This window comes from Ambystoma mexicanum, chromosome 7q (genome assembly GCF_040938575.1).
Source record: "Ambystoma mexicanum isolate Mex_15411 chromosome 7q, UKY_AmexF1_1, whole genome shotgun sequence".
Lineage (NCBI taxonomy): Eukaryota > Metazoa > Chordata > Amphibia > Caudata > Ambystomatidae > Ambystoma > Ambystoma mexicanum.
In genome coordinates this window covers 67740355-67760028 of record NC_090941.1, presented here as the reverse complement: position 1 = coordinate 67760028, position 19674 = coordinate 67740355, and the positions used below count along the sequence as shown (strand labels likewise).

At 47.6% G+C, this 19674-nt stretch overlaps 1 protein-coding gene across 1 annotated transcript in view; it reads left to right on the top strand.

The window, feature by feature from the left end:
• Positions 1-14455, top strand: part of PRKX (protein kinase cAMP-dependent X-linked catalytic subunit) — a 545345-nt gene extending 530890 nt beyond the window's left edge. The window contains exon 9 of the mRNA XM_069640599.1: positions 13546-14455. The gene's annotated coding sequence lies outside the window, so the exon portion shown is untranslated. The remainder of the gene's footprint in view (positions 1-13545) is intronic.
• Positions 14456-19674: the final 5219 nt, after the last annotated feature.

Genomic DNA, 19674 nt, shown 5'->3' with positions numbered 1-19674 from the left:
AGCCTCAAGCTCCACCGACTCTCCATCCGATCAACGACCCGTGTCGGATTCGTCTGCGCCCCTCAAGGTTGACGATTTCGTTGAGCTACGCTTTGGAGGACTCCAGAAGCTTCTCAGGCCCGGACATGGCCCAGGAGAAGGGAAGCTCGACGCCCGGAAAGCTGTTCAGGGTCTGCCCTGGATGCCAGCTGCAGAACGTCTTTAAGGAGGACGAACACTCCTTTTGTCTCTACTACTTACATGAGGACAAGACGCACGTGGAGAAGGACTGTGCGTTTTGCGGCAATATGTCGGAGCGGACCATGAAGGACCGCCTTCAACGTCTCGCCAACTGGCTGGAAGGGAAGAGCCCGTCAGGCGAGAAGAAGAGGAAGAAATCCGAGCGGTCTTCTAAGACCTTTGAGGACGCCCGGTGATGGGGGTCCAACACAAGGCCAAGCACCGCGAGTCCGCTGGCACCGGGAGCGCCGAACGGTCGGGCTCTAAGGGCGCCAGGCAGGGCGCACCCTCCCCGGCACCTTCAACTACGAGCCAACGCTCTGGGTCGGGTAAGAGGAAGGGCGAACACCCGGCGAAGCTCCTGGAGAGGCCCCGGTCGAGCTCGAAGGCCCCATCGGAGGGGGAGCGAGGCAGTGTCCCCCCCCCCCCTCAAGGATAAGGCGGTGAGCGCACCTAAGGTGGTGAAGGCCTTAATCCATCCGGCCAAGCCCTCTATCGATACTGTCGCGGCGACCCTGGCTCAGCCTATGGAGGCTACACCAGTGGTGGCGACCTCGGGGCTCATAGTCTCCCTGCCACCTCGGAAAGAGTCCTCTTTTGTGCCCATCGATAGGACCCCTGTGAAATCCCCGGCGGGGAAGAAAAAGCGGGGGCAGGGCGTCGTCGTAGATTCGGCTTCAACCTCGGAGGAAGAGCTGATCGAGGTCTTAAGCCACAGCCTTGGCGTGGAAGAAGACCGGCCCGTCGGGATGGATCCCGAGGCGGGTGACGACGACATCGTCGAGGGTGCCGACGGGGCCCCTGATCGCCCGTCGGATTCCCCTCTGCCAGCGCCGCAAGACAACTCGGCGGCCATTTTGGTGGCTATACAGTCCTTATGCTCAGAGATAAGGACGAGACTACCGTTGCCGACAGAGGAACCTCTCCCATCGGGGGATCCTGAACCGGGACCTTCTGGCGTTCCCCCGCCCAAGAAAAGAAGGATTCACCCTCCACCTCCTTTTCAGCCGTCGCGCACCGTCCAGCCCTCCTCCCCGTCCACCCGAGGGGATGATACGGGGACTGACACGGCAGCGACGGGTACGGACGACGAGGTATACGACGAGGATCTACCGTCGTCACCTCCCACCAGGGCTTCTCCGCCCGACGAGATTGGTTCGTTCCACTCCATGATCGCCAGGGCATCCGAGCTTTTCCAACTCTGCCCTGAGGAGAAGAAAAAGGAAGGATTCCTTTATCAACGGCGCGAGGCCAAGAGGAAGACGGTCCTCGCGGTGCCTCTACTGGACGACATTTGGGATGAGGGCCTCGCCCTCCTCAAGAACCCTTCCACTACGCCAGCTAGAAGAGACCGGTACGAGAAGAAGTACCGGGTCCCGGACGCGGCCCCCCTGTGCCTCCGGGCGCAGCCTACCCCGGACTCCGTCGTCTCCGCGGCGGCCAGGAAGAAAGCGGGGGGGGTGCGGCCTCCACATCGCCTTCCCCACCGGACGGCGAGGGAAAGAAATTGGACACTATGGGACGCAGGGTCATCTCGTCTGCAGCGACGACAATTAAAGCGGCCAACGCCTTGGCTATCGTGGCCCGCTACGACAGGGAGCTATGGTACAAACTGGCTCCCCTGCTGGACTTCCTACCGGACGACAAGAGGGCATGATGCCCTGGAGATCCTACAGGAAGGTGAGGTGGCGTCGGACCATGCCATCACTATTGCGACGGATATCGCCGACACTGGGTTTCGCCAGTTGGGCAACGGCGTGTGCCTCAGGCGGCGTGGATGGCTCAAGGCTACGGACCTCCGTCAAGACGTACAGACCAGAGTCCTGGACATGCCGTTCGATGGGAACAACCTGTTTGGGAAAACAGTGGACGATTCCCTTCAGGCCATTAAAGCGGACACTGAGACGGCCCGGGCCCTTGGGGTTCTGCAGCAACGAGGGACGCCCTTTCGGAGCAGCAGAGGCAAGGGCGCCTCCAAAGGTTCCGGCGGCGGTTTCTCCACCTACCGTCAAGCGGCCCGCTCGTCTTCTCAGGAGGCCTACAGAGGACGAGGCAAGTCTGGCGGACCCCGCCGTCGTCGCCAAGGAGGTCAAGGCGGCAAAGCCTCGTCGAAACAGGATTGAACCGACCGTGGGGTCGGGCCCCCGCCGATGCACCCCGGTGGGAGGCCGGCTGGCGAGTTTCGTCAGCGTGTGGGAGTCCATCTCCACCGACCGTTGGGTGCTGGACGCCTTAGCCCAGGGCCATGCGCTCGAGTTTCAAAGAAGGTGCCCGCGCGTCCCCCCCGTGGCCAGAAAAGAGCTTCACGTCCCTCAGCTTCTCCTGGAGGTAAGGGCGATGCTCAGGAAGGGCGCCATCGAACTCGTCCCAAAGAGGCTTCGGGGCTCCCGAGTTTACTCGAGATACTTCCTCGTGAAGAAGAAGACGGGAGGATGGCGCCCCATCCTAGACCTGCGACGTCTGAACAAATTCATCAAGGCGCAGAAGTTCCGGATGGTCACCCTCCAGCACGTCCTGGGTCAGCTGGAGGAAGGAGACTTCCTGTCGTCGTTGGATTTGGAGGATGCCTACTTCCATATTCCCATCCTAAAGGGGCACCGAAAATTCCTCAGGTTTGTGGTCCAAGGGCGTCACTACCAGTTCAAAGCCCTCCCCTTCAGACTACGGTCGGCACCCAGGGTATTCACCAAGTGCCTTGCACCGGTGGCGGCGCAGCTGCGCCGCGAGGGGATCCACGTCTACCCCTACCTGGACGACTGTCTCATCCGGGCCAAGACGCGGGAGCTCGCCGTGGAGCACACGGCAAGGACCGTCCAACTTCTCACGGACCTGGGATTCTCCGTGAACTACGCCAAGTCCCACCTGGTACCCGCGCAAAACGCACTGTTTCTGGGAGCGAAGCTCGACAGTGTCCCTTCTGGCGTCCCCGTCGGAGGAAAGGACCAGGTCCATCCTGGGCAAGGTACAGCAGATGTTGGCTTCCGACGCGGCCAAGGTGAGGTCCATCAAGTCCCTCCTCGGAATGATGTCTTCTTGCATCTACCTCATTCCCATGTGCAGGCTCCGGATGCGCCCGTTACAGGAGTTCCTGGACGCGCGCTGGATCCAAACGACGGGCGGCTTCGAGGAGAGGATCACACTCGACGAGAGTTTCCGCCGCGCGGTCCGGTGGTGGGGCACCCGCGCGCATCTGACGGCGGGCATGGACTTCCAGACCCCAGACCACCAGGAGACAGTGACCACGGATGCCTCCCTGGAAGGGTGGGGAGCGCACACCGAAAATCTACACGCGAGAGGCCTTTGGCTCCCGACGGAGAAGTCCCTCCATATCAACGTCCTGGAGCTCTGTGCAGTGTTCTGGGCCCTCAGGTCCTTCCTTCCGTCCCTCAAGGGCAAGGTGTTGAGGATCTTCACCGACAACACCACCACCATGTTGTACATCAGGAAACAGGGCGGAACCAGGTCCCCAGCACTGTCCAAGGAGGCGCAGGACCTGTGGCATTGGGCCGTCGCCCAAAGGATGTTTCTGGTGCCGTTTCATCTGGCAGGGATAAAAAACACCATCGCCGACTCACTCAGCAGGGAGCTGCGCTCGTGCCACGAGTGGGAACTATGGCAGGATCTAGTGGATCGCCTCTTCCGACGGTGGGGCACACCCCAGATCGACCTGTTCGCGACGGCGACGAACTCCAGGTGCCGGAGGTTCGCCAGCAGGTTTCCCCAGGCGAGGAGCATGGGCGATGCTTTCTCGTTCCCCTGGGAGGGCCTGTTCCTCTACGCGTTCCCTCCTTTGCCACTGCTAATCCGGCTCGTCAACCAGCTCAAGAGGTCACGGTGCAGGATGATCCTCGTCGCACCTGCGTGGCCGAGGCAGATATGGTTCCCGGACCTTCTGGACTTGTCAACGTCCCCGCCAATCAAGCTGCCGGTGGACGCGGATCTACTCTCCAGGGAAGGAAGCGCCATCCTCCACCACGACCCGAAATCGCTGAACTTGCAGGCCTGGCTCCTGCAGCGCTAGAGTTTGGAGGATACGACATACCGGCCGACTGCAGAGAGGTTCTTGCAAAGGCCAGGGCGTCCTCGACTCTTAAATGCTACGGACACAAATGGAAGAGGTTCTCTGTCTGGTGCCACGCACAGAAGATTAACCCTCTACGGATTACGGCTCCCCAGGTACTGCCGTACCTGCTGACGCTGGCCAAAGCTGGACTGGCACACGCGGCCATCAAGATTCATCTTGCTGCGATCTCCCAATACACCAGAACCACGGGGCGGACGTCCTTGTGGTCTCATCGTCTGGTGAAAGAGTTCATGAAGGGACTGTTCAGATCGTTCCCGCCGGTGAAGGCTCCGGCCCCGGCGTGGGAGCCCAACGTAGTGCTGACCAAGCTCATGGGACCTCCGTTCGAGCCTCTGCACTCGGCCCCGTTGAAGTTTCTGTCGTGGAAAACAGCGTTTCTTGTGGCCATCACCTCCGCACGACGGGTGGGAGAGATCCAGGCCCTTTCCTGCAAGGCCCCGTACTTGACTTTTCACGACACGAGGGTAGTGCTCAGGACGCACCCCTCCTTCATGCCCAAGGTACCGTCGGACTTCCATCTCAACGAACCCTTGCTGTTGCCTGTGTTCTTCCCGTCGCCTTCGTCGCCGGCTGAGAGGACTTTGCACTCGCTGGATGTGGCTAGAGCGCTGAAGTTCTACGTGGACCGCACGAAGTGTTTTCGGAAGACGTCACAACTCTTTGTGAACTTTGGAACTGTCAATCAGGGGAAGGCTCTCTCGAAGGCTTCCATTTCCAGATGGCTCTCCGGCTGTATCATGTACTGTAATCTGTTGGCAAACCGACCGCTGCCTGGCCGTCCGAGAGCCCATTCCATAAGAGCGATCGCAGCTACCACGGCGTTCCTTTCTGGTGTGCCCCTGCTGGACATATGTAGGGCTGCTATGTGGAGGTCGACGCACACCTTCACGAAACTCTACTGCGTCGATCGGGATTCCAGGGAGGAGTCCAGGGTCGGCCAAGCAGTGCTGCGCAACCTGTTCGCCTGAGGTGAGCCTGGTGAGGAGGTAAGATGCTTAATGCTGAGTTTGATGTAATGCTTAATGTTGAGCCTTTGCCACCTCCTGTGGTTGTGCATGTGTGTACTGCTATGTATTCTTTATTCATGAGCATGTGAATCCATGCCAGACCCCATGCTGGAGAAGGAACAAGTTACTTACCTGTAACTGTTGTTCTCCAGCATGGGTCTGGCATGGATTCACATGCGAACCCTCCCGCCTACCCCTCTGCGGCTCTTCACTTGGTCATACTGCCACTTCACGTGCTTCCAAATCTGAAGATGGCTGCCAGAGGCGGTGCTTAGGTAGAGGGCAGTCATTGTGATTGGTTACTACTACGAAAGACAGATCAGAAACGAAACTGATACTGGTTTTTTCTTTACCGAGGATTCCCAGCCTGACGACGGGGAATATTCATGAGCATGTGAATCCATGCCAGACCCATGCTGGAGAACAACAGTTACAGGTAAGTAACTTGTTCCATCCCAACCATCAGGTTTGCATGTCATTTCATACTTTCAGATGACTGGCTGATCAAGGCCTATTACTGAGCATATTCTTTACACACCAGACATGATTTTGACCCCTACATTCTCTGGAATTTCTGTTAAACTGAAAAGCTCTAATTTATCAGAGAAGTTCTAGTTACCAAAAAGTATTGCCACTCCTGGACCATGTTCTCAACCGCTGATTTACTAGTACTACTTTGACCTTCTTGACCAAGAGGGTTCTTGTCCATGGTGACCGCTTTTATATTGATCGTTCATCTGGTAAAACCTGCAATGAGACTTGCAGCGTCGGCTGCCCATAGAAATAGGGCATAATTAGCCTCAAACATATTTGGCAAGTTTTTATCTCGTACATTGTGAAGGCCAATCTTTCACTAGTTTCTTAGGTCTTTAGTACAACATGTAAATCTGAGTTAGTGGATTCGACAACCCTGATTTATTTTATTCAAATAACATTTTGAGCCATGTACTTTATTTGCAGGTGACATAAGCAGTACTTAAAAATCACAATAAAACTAATTACAATTGTTCTGGGGCAAGAAACGCCTCCATGAATTACTGTTTGGAAAGAACAATAACTTAAAAGCCTCCCCATGCTAGCAAACAAAAGATCAAAAAATATTGACGTTTTTCATATTCAAAATAAAGTCAAGCAAATAGCCAATCTAAGGATCTATTCCAAAATTGGGTGTTGAGCAAGAAAATGCTTGTCTGTAAGACTCCGTTTTTTAGAATCACACAGAGCACATTTCTCTCACTACAAGAGACTCTACCACACTGGGAGAACTATAGTTGTGTGGCCAGATATGCAGGGTGATTTAAATGTATAGCCTTTAGTGCCATGCTGATGAGTTTAAACATAACAAGGGCTTACAAACCAAGCCAGTGCAAATAGGCCACAATCTGTGTTGCATGGTCACATGTTCTGTCCCCAAATACAAACTTGGCTTCTTTATGCAAGTCAGTTTTTAGGGGTTCATAAACAGTTTTTTGACACTGCTACCAGCAATAACCCTTTGAATACAGTTTCCCCCCCAAACCTCCAATGTTAATTTCTATTGGTTTTTGTTACAGAAGGTTAACAAAACAGCAAAGCCAGTGATTGGACAAGTGTCTCATGTCCTAAATAAATGATCACAAACTGATTTTTACCTGTAGTGTCCCTTTGGATCGCATGCAATCATCCGATAGGTGTTTAGCAAGCTAATTGAATGTGCCGCTCCAGACGTCCTCCAGCATTGGACCTTTCATAGAATATTCCCAGTCGTCAGGCTGGGAATCCTCTACATAGTAAAGCAGTTTAAAAAACTGCTGTCACTTTAGTGCTCTATTAGAGTAATGTGTCCTATTGCCCACAGCCAAATCATTTAGCTCCACCCGCAGAGGCCAACTTCAGATGGTTTACCACACATTCAGTGTTGGGAGTCCTCAAATAATCTCTCAAATTATTTTTTTGATGATTTTTCAACTATTTCTTCATTTTTTCCATTAATGTATTGACTGTTTACAATGCCAGGAACTTCTCTGCCCGCTGGTGGTTTTGTTCCTGCATTCCAGCTCCTCCTGAGATAATGTTTTGATGTCCTCTAGTTAAGGGCCTGGGCTACCTGCCATAACAAAAACATATATGTGGAGCATCTCTGTGTCGACTCCTTTATCCTGACCAGGAATTCAGAGAATGTTCCATCTGTTAGTTGTTTTCCAGCAGGACTGTCGAATACAGTCACCTAAAGTTAGTGACGTGGTTAGACGATGGTGCTGGAGCCTCTGATCCGGCCACTGTCCGTAGCCTTTCTTCTCTCGGGCAGAGCAGGCCACTTGAACACATCTTTTTCCAAGAGATAAAGTTCCCACAATGATACTTTGCATAGCAAAAAGGCAAACATAGGTCATTCAACCCTACCTCATACTGCCGCCTCGACCATGCCATCGACGTCTACTATCCCATCACCTGCGAAATGCCTGTTGGCGTGTTCTGCTGAGACTCTTCCTTCACCTACTAAGATGCACTTGTCCACGTTTGGCCGGCCAACGATGTCTTAGTCTACGCCCCCTGTCGACGACTCGCACAGTCCGAACCATCTGTACCATCAATAACCTTGTCAATGACTGCTTTGGTGCACCGTACTCCATCAGTGTCTTTCACCACTAGACCTAGTCTACGGCAAAAGTGCATGCTTCCATGTCGTCGGCTCCAGGATGTGTCGCCTTGAATGTAGATTCTACTTTGGATTTTTTGCATTACCAAGGCCTACGCGTACCCATCCTCCATTTACGCTGGCTCCATATGTTTCTGGTCCTACTATACTATACTTTGACTAGAGTACAGCGGCAACCTGCTAGTGTGGCAGAGCTTGAGCTGGGAAGTGTCTACTCCGGTGATGACTATACCCACGTTGATGTCCCCCACCTATGGTGCTCTCTGTTCTGCTGGACCATCTCCAAGTTTGGCTCCTGCTTACTGGAGCCCTCAACATCTCCTTGAGCATTATGTTCACACTTCAAACTTGATTCGGAATTACAGCACTGGCTTCGGCCCCTTCTGTGCTTCCACCTCAAGAGCTTCCAAATGGCCTGTTGCCTTCTCCCCCACCACCAGCTGGGTGCCCCTCACAGGCACACACACACCCCTACTCTTCCTCTGCCTGCTATCCTCATGGATACTGAATCTGAGGATGACGTCTTGCACAGTGATGTGTCTACGCACACTAACCCCTCTGAGTTTGATAATGTCGTTCCAGAGGCCGACTAGCCAGAGGATCGAAATTGTCTTTCTTTCTAGAGCTGTCAAGTTTTTTTTTTATATCATTCCAGAGGAGCAAAAGAAGGAACGCTTCTCTTCTTGTACCAGCAATGGAAACAAATCAGGAATTCTGTGGTGGCCATACTTGTCCTTGATGGCCTCTGGTAAGATGGCATGCTTATTATGAGGAATCAGTCTTCTGCCCTGCCAAGTAAAGTACAACGCTCTGGAATCGGCACCTAAATGTCGAAGGACACGTTCTGTGTGGTGTTGGCTGCAGCATGAAAACGCGGAAATCCTTTTTTGCAGTGTTTATTGCCACCTGACAAGTAGGGGACACAACTAGACTCCTTTGGGAAATGCATCGTCACCACGGCTGCCACTACTATCAGGGTGGCTAATGTGATGGCTATCCTGTCCAGATACGACAGGGAACTATGGTCCACGATGGGCTCCATCTTGGATTTCCTTCTGGATGACAAAAAGGATGAAGCCTTTGCCCTCCTTCGCGGAAGGGAAAGCTGTCTCTGATCATGCCAGTTTCAGTGGCCATTGTAGACACTGGCTTCCGGCAAATAGAGTTGTTCTTTCGCTGTCAAGGCTGGCATCCGGAGGTGGTGAACATACCCTCTGCGGGGAAGATCTTTTTGGCAAGAAGGTTGATGACTCGCTTCAAGCCATCAAGGCGGACACAGACACTGCAAATCTCCCGGGGCACACTGCAACAATGGTGCTAGTCCTATCATTCTGGAAAGTCATGTCTCTCAAGGGCATCTCTATATTACAGGCCAGTCCTGCCGGTCTAGCACCTACCCTGCCTCGGAAGGCTACAATGGTAAATCGCAGGGCTGCAAAGGAAATCTGCCTAGTTTCAGCTCCTCACATGACTGGGGCCAATCCTCAAAACCGACTTGACCAGGCTCTGACATCGCCCCTCCAATACACACCGTAGTGGGAGGGCGACTCTCCAGGTTTGTCGGCCAGTGGCATTCCATCATCACGGAAAGATGGGTGTTATTACTGAGTCAACATGCCACATGCTGGAATTCATTAGCTGCCCCCCTCCGTTCTTCTCTTGACCAAGGTCGAGAAGCACTTACTGTTACTCCTGCAAGAAGTTCAGTCTCTTACCTCCAATGGGGTGATCAAGCATGTACCCCACCAGCAACAAGGTCATGGAGTGTACTCAAGATACTTTCTCGTATGGAAGAAATCAGGGGGGGTTGGAGGTCTATTCTAGATCTGCGCATTCTCACGTTCCTCTGTGCTCAAACCTTCAAGAGTGTCACCCTCAAGCATAGTCTCACGCAGCTGCAGTAAGATCATTTCCTATCGACCTTAGACCTGGAAGACTGATACTTCCACGTCCTAATCCATCTCTGGCACCGGAAGTCACTTCAGCCTACGCTCTGCCCCAAGAGTATTCACAAAGTGTCTTGCTCTGGTAGTTGCTCATCTACGTTGTTTGGGGCTGCACGCCTAACCCAACCACGATGATTGGCTAGTTTGGGCTGCCTCTTTCATTGGCATACAGAACACACAATCCATTACTTGATGTCACTGGGGAACTCCAACTTCGCAAAGTTCTGCTTGACCCACTCGCAACAAGCTCTGTTCTTAGGGGCTCATGCTGTCCTGCACTGCTTTCCCTTCGGAGGACCAGGTAAAAACCATGCTAGCAAAAACTCTTCTACTCTCATGGAAGAAAACAGCACCTGTCCGCATATTGAAGCCCCTGCTATAAATTGTCCTCCTGCATCCCCTTCATACAGCACTGTAGGCTTTGAATACGACTGCTCCAGAAGTTACTCATTGCTGGATGTTAAAAGGTCTACAGCGCATGGGAGGACCGTTTTATTTCTGGACCCACTTTTTTCACAATACTCTTCACTGGTGGATGCTTCCCTCCAGTCTCACCCAGGAAGCACCCTTTCATCTGCCCAATCAACAGGTCACAGTCACTACACACGTCTCTGGAGGGCTGTAGAGCCCACACATGCAACCTCCATACCAGGGGTCTCTGGTTACAAGAGGAGAAACCCTTGCACAACGTCGTAGAGCTACATGCTGTGTTTTGGGTTTTGAAGTCTTTTCTACTGCAGCTTCAGGGCCCATGTGGTCTGTGTATTCACGTATGTTTTACATTTGAAACAAAGGTGGCGTGCAATCCTCAGTCTTGTCTGGTGAAGCTCAGGCCCTATGGACGTGGGCTTTGGGCAACAATCTCTTCATCCCATTACATCTGCCGATGTTCCCAAACATGGTGGCAGAATCACCCAGGAAATCCTGCCGCGCGTGGGAGCTTCTGGATGATCAAGTCTGCCACACCTTCAGCAGGTGGGGAACACCAGATGTCTATCTCTTTGCATCCAGGGCAAATACAAAGTGTGTGGCCCTCACCAGCAGATTCCACCACGTAGGGAGCCAGCGAGACACCTTCACATTCCTGTGGGAAGGCATATTCCTGTACACATTCCCTTTGATCCCTCTTGTTCCCTGAGTAATCGACTTGTTTAGACAGCATCAGTGCAAACTGATATTGGTGGGCCCAGCTTGGCCGAGGCAATACTGTTTCTTTTGAGCTTCTCACCTGGTCAGCGGCACCTCCCATCCTCTGCTTGTCAATCTTGTGTCCAGAGACAAAGGAGCAGCGATGTACCATGACCCGGCCTCCCTCAATCTGATGGTCTGGCTCCTACTTTAGCATTGTACTGTTGCCTCTCTCTGGGCATTCTGTCATAAGCCAGTGCTTCCTACAGTTTCCTGCTATAAAAGCAAGTGGAAGCGTTTCTCCACTTGATGTTTTGGATGGGGGCTCGACCCCCTTCTGTGTACAGGCTCCAGACGTCCTGCCTTACCTGTTGTCCTTGGTGCAAGCCGGTCTGGCTCAATCTTCCATCAAGGTTCACTTAGCTTCCAACTCCAGGTTCACAAGTTCCTTCGGGACGCCTTCTCTATGGTATCACAGGCTAATCTAAAAATTCCTGCAATGTCTTCTCCGCTCATTCCCTCCTGTCTGAGCATCTGCTCCAGCGTGGGTGTTGAGCGTAATCCTCTCCAAGCACATAGGACCTCCTTTCGAGCCTTTACACAAGGCCTCTCTGACGTTTTTGTCCTGGAAGGCTGCTCTGTTGGTTGCCTTTACCTCTGCAAGACATGTGGGGGGAAATCCAGACTCCCTCGTGCAGGTCACCCTATTTGACTTTCCACAAATCCAAATCTGTGTTCCGCACTAACTCTATCTTTATACCCATGTTTCCATCGGCATTCCACCTTAACGTGCCTGTGGTGCTACCTCTTTTCTTTGGCTCTCCGTGCTCGCCTGCAAAATGCTCCCTGCACTTCCTAGACGTTGTACAAGCCCTAAAGTTCTACGTAATCCATACAAAATGTCTTTGCAAGTCTTCACAACTGTTTGTGGCTTTTTGTCAGGCCGGCATGGGCAATGATCATTCCAAAGCCTTCATTGATCGTTGGCTGTTCTCCTGCATTTCCTTCTGTCAGCTAGCTAGCAGGCCTCTTCCAGGCAGGCCTAGAGCCCATTCCACCAGAGCTGTGACCGCTACGACAGCTTTTTTCTCATGTTATTCCCTGCTGGATATTTGCAGGGTTGCCACTTGGAGATCTGTACATACCTTCACCAGGTTTTACTGTGTCGACAGGGATTCCACAGAGAGAGTCCAGTGTTGGCCAGGCCGTGCTATGCAACTTTTTTCATTGAGATGAGTGTATTTTCTGAGGTTAATGTTTCCTTCAGGTGAGCTTACCTCCACCCATTGTTATATTTATTTATGTAATGCTTTATTCAAACAGCATGTGAATCTATGAAAGATATCAATGCTGGAGAACAGGAGTTACAGGAATCAACCTATTCCTTCTCCAGCATTGGATCTTTCATAAAGTTACTTAACTATAACTCCTGTATCCAGCACTGGTATCTTTCATAGATTCAGTGCGTCCCTCCTGACCTACTCCTCTTATGGTGGTTCTTGGCTCATATTGCCACTTTCACATGCACTTGTCAAAATCCAAAGATGGTCTTTCGGGGGTGGAGCTAAGGGAGACCTGTCAATTGGCTGGGTGCAATATGACCCAAAATGACTCTAATAGAGCACTGAAGTGACAGCTTTTGAAATTTAAACAAACTACTTTACTATACCAAGCTTGATGATGGGGGATATTCAAACAGCATGTGAATGAAGGATACCAATGATGGAGAACAGGAGTTACAGGTAAGTAACTTATTCCTTTCTGTTTTTCAGGCAGAAGTTGGCTTATTAACAGAATTTAGATGTCTTGCCTTGCTAAATTTTTGTTCATTTTTTTTTTTTCAAATCCACAAACATACCTTCAGTGCTGACTGGGCATCATGGCTTGAGGCCATGTCTGTTGGATTTCAGGGCAAAGCCTTGGATCTTTTTTTGTTGCCCTGGTCTTGATCTGTGGTGATGCTCAGTTGACAAAGTGCTTGGTACATCGGAGAACCAGTGTACCTACTGGGTCCATGTCATGTCTTTAAAGCACCTGCGAGACCCAATGTGACCAGCTAGGAAACAGTCTAATATCCACTTAGACATATTCCTGACAATGCTCAATACGGTATCTACTAATTAAATGTTTAATAGTGTCTAATCCATTTCTTTTGAACGTACAATTCAAGTTAGTACAAGAAAGATGTTCTTAACAGATGGAATTGTGGCAAATGGAGTATCAAAATACTGGTTTCTTCAATAAATATACTGATGAAATGCGAGTGCTTGGTGGTGTAACACTTTGGGAAAACGTGCAATTGGAACACACAGCTACTGTTGCCATACCCGTTCAAAAGACTCGTCTTCTAGGTCAATAAATCCCTCAATTGTGGGATTGCCCCGAAGTACCTAACGCTTGCATGAAGTGTAACCAGTTTGCTTGTGCCATGTAATGTGTCCAAGTCTGTTTAAATATCTGTTCTTTGAACTCTTGATGATCAGCATTGTAGGTAACCTATTTTCATTTATTTTTTTCCATCAGAAAAGGAGATGTTTGGCATGGTGTTAATGCGCATGCCAACAACAGAAGATTTTCCAGAATCATCGGTTTCCAGGATTGCGTGGAAATGTGTAACTCCAGTCATAAATGTTCAATTGCCTATTTATGTTAAAATGGACAGGTAGCTAGGTGCTTTTGCACTTCGGTATTTGTAGCGAAGTCTGAACACTGAGCAATGTGGTACTCGGCTGTCAACTGCTCTTCTACAGTACTGTTATCAAGTTGTATGAGAAATGGTTTCTTAGCTGTAGCCACAACTGTTTGTCTTTCCGGTTGCCTTTGGAACAAAAGTGTTTTATAACTAAAATGCCAGCTTTTCCCCACTAATGTTTCTGAGTTTGATTCAATAATGAAGGTCTATTTGGCCTATTACGACAGTTACACCCTTGCAAAAACTTTGTTTTACAAATTTTGCGTCAAGCACAATACAAACAACAATCTGACTAGACGAGGTTTTAGTTTGCTGCCATTTTGAGGTTCTTTTTTTTTTATAATTCCCTCCAGGTACACCTAACTGTATAAGTTTATGCTAAAGTTGTGTCATTTTAAGCACAAGTTAGTATATATGTATATAAAGAAAATAATTAAACTAATGCACAAGATGTGTGCAGAGATGTAAATGTTTGTATTTTGCAGAGTTTATGGTTTTTATTTTTTAAATACGGTTTAAGTAGTTTATTTGAGGAATAGCATTCAAAGAATAAGTAGATTTTCATCATGTTCACGTGTAAGTTAAAGGTTAAACAGTAAATGCAAGTTTTAGATTTGCAGCTGTGGTACTTAACACACAGCTAAATGACAAGCAATATTGGAATGTCATAATTATGGCCTTTGTTTCCCTGAATCAGTGCATTTTTCTTGATTAAAAAAAGGCAAAAAGCTTTATTTTTAATTTCTTGCATTCGCATCACATATTTTTTGTTGATGTCTTACTGGAGTTTTATCTGAAAACAAGAGTAAAAGAGGCAAAGGGTAGGGTGGGCCAACTCTTAACGATGTTATATGAAGAACCGCCTCCTCCCACTTTCACCAACCGGATTGAATGACAACTTGAAAAAGACTTTGCAATGGAACTGCATTCTTTACGCTGACACACAACTCTACTGGCTTCCTCTCTATAGCTCAATTGTTAGTTGCCTTGACCAGAGGTCTGCATTGTACAGTTTTGGTATTCATTACTGTGTACATCCCACTGATTGTGATGCACAGGTTCTCCTTATTAATCTGATCTCTCTTCTATTTGAGTGCTTGAAACATCTCTGCTTGTATCGCTCACCACAGCACCTCAACTTCTGCTTTTGTTAACCTTTTTTTCCTCTTACACTACTAAATACCTTCTACGATATCTTTGCTACAATTTGTGCCATTAGAATGAAAACGCCCACAAAACTGCCGCAGTAATACACCAAAGTCTATTGGGCAAATGATCACAAAAGCACACTGGCCGGTCTTATTGGGAAGCCCATTATTGGCTTTAGGAAAGGAAGAGCACATAGAGAAATATCGGAGGCCTTATTTACCTTTAATTTGTTGGGCAGGTTTGGATTTTTATATTGTGGTGAAACGTAATATAAATGGCTATTCTTTGACTCCACTCATACTGATATACTCTATGTACCAGATTGAACCCAAATAAGTGTTTGCCCAATGTGATTGTGCAGAGTGGAGGCTGCACTGTATGTGCATGGAATGCGGCTCCATAGCTGCGCCTGTTCCAATACTTTATTGCAGTGGAAAATACTGTAAACACTCATTTCAGAGTTGTGGGTAGGTTTGATCTCTGCCTACTCTGGCCTGTAGAATTACAACACTTGTCCGTTTGCTTAGTCGAGACTTTGAAGGCTGGCTCTAAAGTAACCTTTTAAATTGAATGTACGTTAATTTGAAAAGATGAAATTGACAGGTTAGGCATTTAAACCGCTAGGTCTGCAGTGTGCACATTGCCTAATATTTGAATGCATCTCTCTGCCATGGCGGGGCAGTCTATACAATGTTTTCCCAAGGATATTGGTTCCTGTCAGTTGAGATAGTGTTCTGAGCAGGGATAAGCTTCTTACAAAATAAAATGTACGAAATTAAGCAAAACTGCATTACTAAATGCATTTTGTAATCAATTATGAAATTGCTTAAAAAACCGTCTAAGATGCATCCATCCATTTGCTCAGGAGAGAATGGGAAATGGAATATATAGGATTGTAAGAACGGGGGACTTGCCACACTCTTTTAATAGAAGAGCTCGCTGTTGGGGAGGGATTTTGTAACCAAATGTTTTTAAAAGATTTGTATGAACCGCATTTCAATGCAGGCATTTGGGCCAATCACATGAATGTTAAGACTTAAGGATCTTACTCCATTGGCCCATCATAAAAGCTTTGTGTGAGTTGTTAACGGAAATAAAGCTAGCTGTTAAATTTAAAATCTAGAACTGTCAAGTGATAAGAATTTAGCCACCGTTTACTCCTCCATGTTGGGGGGCGGGGAGGCTGCAGCAAAATTGCAGCTTTTAGTATACATCTAGCTTAGGTGAGACAGTGCACGTTTCTTGCAAAGGGTCTGCTTGTTCTTTTGGGCACCTTAAAATACAGTACATACACCAGCAACCATATTTTTGTTTCATCCTTTTGGTTTAGCAAATGTACTATCAAAAGTGTGTGTGTGTGTGATCACATTTCCTTATGCAGTGCAGGCATATTAGTAAAGGTCGAATTGCACTCAGTTACATTTCCATTTCAGTGTAAAACTATTTGATCAAAAAATCTAATAGTAAACGAAGAAACCCTAAAAGCCTGTTATAAGCCGAAGCATGTACTATGGTTTCCATTCACGCATGGACATTTTGAGACAAAAAAATTCCTTCAGTGCTCTGAAGATCTTAAAAATATAATCTGAGACAAAGATGAGCTAATGTTTTACGGAATTGTCGTACCTCGGGACTTCATTTTTAATCCGATGTTCATTCATTTTGAATTAGTTTGTGTTTGGAAATGGACTGCTAAAGGGACTAAGCTGGACCTTCCACTATGATGAGAAACTGTATATGAAACAAAATGGGCTTAAGTCAGTAGTTACTGCATGTCACATGACTGAGATCTACTGTTGTGTTGTCTTATCTGAAGAGGGTCCAGCAGATTAAACAATCTCAATTTAGTGTAATTATTGAATAGTATTGCAATAAAAATATCTGTTATTAAAATGTATTTTTGTCTACAAATATCCAATTTAATAATGAAAACCTTGGTACTCCCTGAAATGTCCTCTGCCATGCCTAAAGTAGCATGCAACACTGCCACCTGAAAACCTCATATGGAGCCCTGACATTGATTAATTAGGAACATAGTTACATGCATTTTCTACTAAATCTGTGCTTGCATGGAAATTGTCTTAACTCTGAAAACTCTTCCTCCTACCTGTCTGATCATGGCAATTGGATTGTCAAACAAATGGGTTACTGCCGTCTGCCTCAAACCAGCAAAATATTTGGTACACTTTAATTTCTCCAAGAGGTCGGACGCACGTGTCTCTCTAGCCGTGACAGTGCTTTGCATTCCACTGTTTATTTCTTGTAGCTATAATTTTTCGATGCATTGTAAATGCTTTCCATATAGAACTGTCAGATGGCTGCTGTTAGATCCTCTGTGTATGGCACTCTCAAAAGCACTGTTTTATGTTCCCTTGTTTACTTTTTGCAATACAGGTTTCATAGAAATAGACCACATTGTCTGCTACTACACAAGCAAGTCCTGTGTAAATCGTAGCATATGATGAATCGGAAAGCTTTTCAAATAAAGGATGGTCCTGCATCTCTTAAGCACACAAGTCATGCTTCACATCCAACTTAAACAGGCTGTGTATTCTCACTCTCTGAGGCTATAGTTTCAGACATTTGCTACTTTAAACTGTCCAAGTACAGATCTCGATATCTTCCGTACTAGGAAGTGTGCCATCCTTTTAAAACTTCCTTGCAGCCCCTTCCCAAGTTTCTTTCTGGCACTTCTCCACAAGCAAGGTAGACCGGTTCCCAAACATTTGTAATGAAAATAGCCTGGTGACGTGTACTGGAATTACTTGGTGTCTTCTATATATTGCACCCCGAAAAAAAAAAAAAAAATTCAAAACCATATTTGGGTGCATGTGGGCCCGTTTCTATCTGCTAGCAGAATTCATTAGGTCTTCCAAACATCAGTTTTGTGGCAATTCCTTTCCATCGCCTCCTCCAAACACGGTTTGCCTTTGTGCATATGTGCCTTCAGTTTTCTGTTAAATCTGCTTATGGCAATCTGTTTATTTCCTCTTATCTTTCTTGGTTACACCATATAGTAACTACTGCTTTCAATACATTCACTGCCATAATATTTAAGCTAAAGGGAGCCCCCATCTCATTTCATGTTCTCTCTGGTTCGTTAATGTAGTGATACCAGTTATTATATACATGCATAATTGTTTGTAAAATACATAATGTTACTTTACCTTTATGTTTAGGCGTGCTGCTGTGTTGTCAAGCTATTCTTGTTAAGCAATCTCTTTATGAAAGATGGGGGCATCAAACGAGTCACAGGAAGTGGAGCAAAGTGGCATTATTCAGAGCAAAGAGTGAAGTACTGCACCATTGTTGTGTCAACCAGTCTTTGATGAGATTTCTGGTGGCATGCATTTCTCTTTTTCCAGTAAATTAAAAGATCGGACCTATTAAAGAATGATTCAAAACAAGCTCTGACGGAGCTGAATACCGATTGACCTGCCATGATAGTCAACTGGCATATGTATTTCAACTCATTAACGCTTTAGTGTAATCTTGTTTATTTGTGTAGCGTGGAAATTAATGCATACTTCAGATTTGCAAAAACTGTTGTGCTTGGCTTCCCAAGGTAACATCACTGAATATCCTAGATACCTCCGTTGTCCACAAACGTTTAAACTACTTGAATGGTTGAGAAAGAAATGAACCACTCTAAATAGGCCAGCCGCGAGAACACTATATGCAGGATCCTCCAATTGAAGTGGACTTGAAGCATTGCATTAAAATGTGTGAGTTCAGAATGGTGGTGTGCGATGTTCCCAGCACAGACACATGGTTTGCCTATTTGGAGTGGCTAATTTCTTTCCCAAGCATTCACATGGTTTAAACGTCTGTGGACACCTGAGGTGTTTGCATATCAGAAGTATGCATTTGGTTCCACGCTACACAAATAAACACGATTACACAAAAGCGTTGATGAGTTTAAATACATATGCCAGTTGCCGATCATGGCTTTGCACTAACCTTGGAAAAAAGTATTTCCAATGGTGTCTTGTGGCTCCTTTCTTTACAAAGTACAGTAAAAGCAGTAGAGGTTTAAGCATATAACTAATGCCATCTCTTTAGCTAGGCTTGCATGCAACAGGGTCCATTTAGGTCTAGGTTCCCTGGGGTTGTCTCAACAATTCAGACCTTTATCTAGACCTGGCATCGTAAGAGTAATTTAATTGTGCTAAGGACCAATATGTTTACCATAGTCTTCAACTTAGTTGTCTTAAGATTGCTCTCTGATTCCGCTAGCTGTGTTACTCACTCTTCCTTCCCCTAGGTGCTACTTTTAGCTCCTGTCCATCAAACTTTAATTTGAATCCTCAAAACTTAAAACCGGCACTATCTAAAAATAACTTGTACTGGGAGCCCTCCATTGCAAAGTCCCCCCTCAAGTGGGTGAACAGAGAGAATAAGCGCAGTGCAGTAATTCAGAGTCCAAAGGAGCATTGATCCTCATCTCCTACGTGGGCAACCTTAGTTTTTCATCATATATTTTATACATTGACATCTTAAAGTTGTAAACTTGGGGGTTGACCAGAAGGACGTGCAGAATCCCTCCCTGGGAATTCAACAAAAGCCTAAAATTGCCAGTGAGTGGTTGCCAATTTAAGATGGCTAAGATGGATTTTTTGGTTTGTCTGGTCCTGTCACATTCATGCGTTGGCAGAAATTGTTGTCCAGTTGACATGCAACAGTGGAAGACTGCAATTGGCACCTCAATATCTAAAGCTGCATGGTTTGCCAATTAGCGGTTCCAATTCAGAGTTTTGTGTTTCCATTCAGCATGAAACGGTAGCAAGAGTTTCACTTGGATTTGTGTATGA